Here is a 6,000-nt window from a genome sequence, read left to right as displayed (position 1 = left end):
TCCTGCCATACAAAGAGGGCCCACATGAGTTTTATAACCCAGGCTCAAGATGAGCTACCCAAAACATGTGCCTTCCACCACTGCTTCCAGAACAACAGTCTTATTGAAACACTCTGTACTTCACCAAAGCTGAGGCAGCAAGGTAATTAAACCATTGATTCCCAGCATAAAATACTGTGCAGATCTTGTAGTGGCAATTACATCCACTTCATCCATAGTCTCTAGTTCTTCAATAGCATGTAGAGTAAGTTTTTGTTTGCTGAGCACTACATGACCACATTATATAAAGCTGCTGCTAGCAATATCAAAACATATTAAAAGTTTAACTAAGACAATGTGTTTCAAAAGAATTTGCTTTCTTTGGAGCTGGAATGTCCCCATAAAAAGCCATGATCTGTACTAGACTGAGCTGTCCAATGATCTGCAAATGCTGCACACTGTGTCCTGGAGTAAACCCTGCTTTTTCAAACCCAAATTGGTTTGGATTCCTCCTGTGCATACAGACAGCATTTAAAACTAATGCTACAGCTGTGTGTCTTAAACCTGATTTTCATTTGTATAGTTGCCTTTCACAGATGTACTTTCACTTTACAATATTGCAAATCTACTGACAATGCCACAGAGCCTCTTCCTGGTACCACTGGGAGTGGAGGAGGGTGTGTGCAAGTGTCCCTGAAAAGCATAGCTGTTCCTGTTTTCAAGGCTTGATCCACTACCCTGATTTGGAAAAAAAAATAAAAGGGGGGGTGGGGGGGTTTCCCCCAGAGATTCTCCCTCTTCCTGCTAGCCACTGAAAATACTATTATTTCTGTAGATCTGTACATCATACAAAAATATAATTCAGCACATGCAAATTTTTAATTTCTCCCTGTGCCAACACAGACTTGTGATTACTAGTGGCCCTCTGGTTCTCCTGAGTGCCTCTCTCCCCACCTCTTGCCACTAGTTCATCTCGTCCTCTGCAGCGTCCCATATCTCTACTAGAGCTGTTTCACTAGTTCTCCTTAAAGCTTTGTATTCCCTAGTCTGCCCATCTCCTCGTTAATACCTGTGGTCCCACATTAGCACACAAGGCGAGAAAGTCCAGGACACATAAAAGTGAGTCAATTGAGAGCTTCGCTTCATTGCCGATAAAGGCTGAGGGATTTTAATTTTGCAGACTCTGAGAAGCCATACAGAGGTGAAAGTCATGGTGAAAACAAGACAATGTCTGTATTACTGAAAGAAAAACCCAGTGTATGAGTGTTACAGTCCTACCAGGGGTTGACTCCATGCCTACTTTTCCTCATAGCAAAACTGAAGAGCTGTGCCTTCATTCAGTTTTCAACTTGCAATACTTCTCACACACAGAACCATGCCTTTTACTGCAACACAACTTAACACACATAAGCAGTCCCAGCCTGGCTCAGTCCAAAGGTAGTTCTGTCCTGGAGTTCAGTCTCCAAAAGCATCCAGAAGACGCGTAGAAAACAAGCGCAAGAAACAGGGTAAGCACAGAGCAATTCACTATTTGATATACCCTCCCTGTTTACTGCCTTTTTTAGTAGTAAAGACAAGTTCTAACATTGGCAGGGAGTCCCAGCTTTTAACACTTTCCTCAGCTCTATTGTTGTTACACAATACAGAGTCCAGGTCCTGGAAGACAAGTATGATATGCAATCATTTGCACTTCTTTTCAGACTTCCCCCAAAGCCTCTTTAAGATTTATCACTAAAGACAAGAACATACTGGACACAGAGATGGTGACAAGCAAGTCCATCCTTTGAGTCTTCTAGTGTCAGGGCAGGTTCCCTCCAAATAAGCACATTCTTTAAGCTACTTTAAAATAAGTCCCACCCTCAATAGCTAAATGTATCTCGCTCCAAGTTTGATGTTAAGTCTATGTTATGTTCCTAATTTCATAGCAGGACTTCTTACTACATCCTTCGTACCTCCCCCAGATAGAACTGAAGGGACTACAGCTGAGTGCACAAGCTAGGGTCAGTCATAGCTAGACACTGAAATTTTTCCTTTGTGTGTGTATTGAGAGAATACTTATAAATGCAGGGGATAGCCTTCATGCTTTAAGGTAATATTCATACTCTGATATCTAGTAAGAGAAAGGCAGTTTAAAAAATTATTAGTGACGAGTGCCTTAAAAAAATGGGCTCCCTCCAAAAGAGACAGAACTAGCTTCTCTTCGCAACATGGAGAGTTGTTCAGTAGGATGGACTGGTGTCCAGTCTGAGATATAGTTCACATGCCTGAAGGTAAACTGCAGTCCGGGTCTGATCTTACGGCTGTGGAAGTAGAAAGGCCTTGTCAGTAGCTGCAGAATGTGAACAACAGAAAACCTAGGAATCGGCATGGCAAAGTGATAGCCCCGCTCCTTTCAGTGAATAAAAGCCACTGCAGAAAAAGACATTTTACACTTCATTGTGAATCTGGTCTCTAGGTTTGGACAGTTTCTCTTGACCAAGTAATGCAAACCTATGTGTCCCTAGAAAGTGGCAGTCTCTTCAAGCACATTTTCCTTTTTAATTAAAATAACAATTGCCCTGTGAGGAGAATAAATGACAGAACAGCAGCTGTAGTGATTAGCTCGTAAGGACCTGCATAATGCAACACTAATGAACTGCAATATACTCTTGCAGAATATCAAAATGATTTCTTCACATGGGTGAAGGGGCTCCTTGTTTTTTTCATGAACATTTAGTGCAATAGATGGCTTGACGACTGTGGACAATAACATGGTTTTATTAGATGCCACTACTGCTTGCAAACGTCAGACATCTCAGAAAACATGTGTGCCTCAGAAATCACCTACACAAACCCTGGGGCACCTCTCTGCATCCGCGTGCTGAGTCTCTGTGCAGTTCTAGTCTCAGGAAGGGCATAGTGGGGTTAGAAGACGTTCACAGAAGGGCATGTAAAGAGATTAAGATGATGAAACAGCTGCCTGGTGAGGAGAGACTAGAAAGACTGGGGCTCCTTGGACTGAAGAGGAAGAAGGTGGAGCAGGTCATGATGAAGGTTTACAAAATGATCAAGGTGGTGGATAAGGTGATTATAGAACTGGTGTTCAAGGAACCCGACGTTACTGAAACTTGTGTACACTCACTGAAACTTACATTAGATCAGTTCAGAACACGTACAAGAAAGTACTTCCAAGAAGAGAACTTCTGAATATTGTTGCCACAGAGGGTTGTGGAAGCAATAGTGCCTGTAGACTGAAAAAACAACCCAACAAGTTTACAGACTGCAGGTTCACCAAGATGTAAATGGAATTAGGGTAGGGGTGTGCTTTCAATGTCCCTACTTCAATGACTATGAGTATATCTTATCTCCTGCTGCCACTTCTCAGGACAAAGTCTGTTTTTTATTAATCTAATTCTGCTGTAGTCATTAAACACTTTTCTGTTCCTAAAACTTCGATGAAAACAAAACAAAACAAAAAAAACAATGACCTCAAACCCAGTAGATTTACCACAGAATACAGACTAACAAAGTCAATGCCTTCAGGCACTGATGTATAAAGAGTGACTAACAGTACTGATTTTAATTACTGCCATGCAACAATGCTAGGAGCAGAGAACCATGTTTTACAGCAACTCCTAAGTGTGCTCCTCCTTAGGAACACCAAGAAGCACTGGCCAGGGAGAATCCTGCAGATGGGATTCTTTTTCAAAGACTGAATTAAACTTAAGGAAATTAAATCTTGAATGACTGGGAGGCAATCTGTGGTCATCCCCAAAGTATGGCCTCTAGCATGGTAACTGATTTATGGTAAAGCATAGGTAGCTTGAAAACTTCTACAGGGCATAAGTGTTTGAAGAAATTCACTGATATTGTAAAGCCTGTCCTGGTACCAGAGCTTGGACAAATCTTAGATGAATTTCAAAGCAGCCATGTAATACCTGTTACCACAAAGTAATTTGCTAACTTTATCAAATTATTTTTTTTTAGCTAAACTTCATAGCTTGGCAAAGTTTTGCTAGTTGGTACTTTGGTCTCCTTTGTTGCAGCACAAATATTCTCTTAAAGACTTTCAGCAAAACTGGGGCCCCTGAGAAATAAGTTTTAGGCAGCATGTTTATAGAAAAAGAGGTGGGCCAAGCCAGCTGGACCTCTTATGACCATGTTCAGACCAAAAAGAAGGAAAAGATTTAATGACAAGCCTAATTTTACACTTTAAAAAAAATTATATACCAGTAACTTACAATGCCAAACAGTTTGTCCCACCTCCTCAAGAAGATTTAAGCAACGAGGCAACCTTTCCTGATAGCACAAAGTTCTCCTCCTGTGGTCTACTTGATGACAGAAAGTCAAGGGGGTGCCCTGAAATGTTTTGGGGCTCACTGGAGAAAGAAGGTACTTCTGTTGAAGAATCTGTGGCACGGTGCTTATAGTTCCTGTGATGTCCCAATGCTGCTTGCTATTCAGTGCCACTGAAGCCTTCCTGAAGAACAACATGCTGCCTTGTGGGGATTGCCTGTAGGTCAGTCAGATACACATCATATTCCATGCACCTGTGCCTCTAGCAAGACCTGCTGCTGTATATGAAGATTCAGTACTGCAAGTGAAAGAAAAAAAAATTGTGATATGATCATATGTCATTTGCCCACTAACATGGCAAAAAGGATCAGGTTATAATACTCATCCCCGGTGGATATAAAATCTCTTAAGCAGCTGCCAACTCCCAAAGGTCATGAGCAAAGTATGGCCGTACCGGCAAATTATTCCCGTTATCCCAGCACGCATTATGCACATGTGATGAAGCCCGACTTTGACAAGGAGACATGTTTTCTCTTCTTGCTCTCCACCACTCTTCTACCATGCTCTAATAGAAACTATGAGGCCCGTTTCACAGAGCAGAGCAGAGAGGAGTAACCTCTTGCCACAGCTCTTCTCTCTGGTCCCAAACCCTTTGCAGCAAGCAGAGGAGCAATGCTGGAAGCCATGGTTTCTCAGGGGCCATGCAAATGATAGTCCCACTATCCAGCAGCAGGTGGCATGGCCAGACCTCCCAAAGAATGGTCTCATTTCATGCTGACATTGGGTGAGTGAGTCCTTAAACAGCGATGAGCATCACTGACAGTGCTAATACCCCCCCAAAAAAGGATAATGCTGTCAGATGCTGTGGATCTTAGAAAGATTAATGCTAGCACACTGTTAGTAACATATAACCAGTCAAAAACCCCTCAACCCCAAAACAGGGGAAGCACGCATTTTACTAGCTCTTGAAATGGAACAGAGATTCATATGAAAGGTACACCAGACGATGTGTTTGCCTTATAAAACTCCATCAAAGGAGCTTTTGTCCACAGAGAGAGACCTCGTACAAAAGTCCACAACCAGCGAACTCTGACTGACAGACTCTTTATGGTTCCCAAAGACAATTCAGAGTTCAACACAGGTCTGGTTCAGCCCAGTGCAAAAAGCTACATCCTGGGAAAAAGCTTTGCAGCTAGTAAGCAGAGTATCTTAAAACTTTTTAACCTCTCACAGAAGTGCAAGAAATAAAAATCTGAGTGTTGATTTTCCAAAAACATAGGTTCTTTAATAATTTAAATAGCATATAAGCTCTTGTTTGACCCTCACTTCCAATCAAGAGCTGAGCGTTAATTAAAAAGGTATTCCACAGAAGTGCAGGCCTTGTGTATTCCAGAAATATTTGTTGTTACTATATCTTTCCAAACAACTACCAGGCAAAATCTCTGCTGAGCCTGAAGAGTAATGTAAAGTTTTTCTCATAGCTCTGCCCTGTCTATATGTCACTGCCATTAGATTTATATTCTCTGTCTGCAACAGTGCTTGAACAATCAACTGACATTTTGCATTTAGTAAGCTCGGGCTTTTGAGATGTTTTCATTTATAGTAAAATGTTGTTTTTCTACTGTGCACTACATAACTCACCAAAAGTGAAAGAAAAGATTAGTTCAAATCACTTCTGTAATTCACCATAAATGAATGTTTCTAGTCTCTGCATGGTTTGAATTGCTGTGTATTGGAAATGCATCA

The sequence above is a fragment of the Falco peregrinus genome, chromosome 16, assembly GCF_023634155.1.
Source record: "Falco peregrinus isolate bFalPer1 chromosome 16, bFalPer1.pri, whole genome shotgun sequence".
NCBI classification, from domain to species: Eukaryota; Metazoa; Chordata; class Aves; order Falconiformes; family Falconidae; genus Falco; species Falco peregrinus.
The sequence above is the reverse complement of the archived record's forward strand: the minus strand, read 5'-3'. Positions refer to the sequence as shown.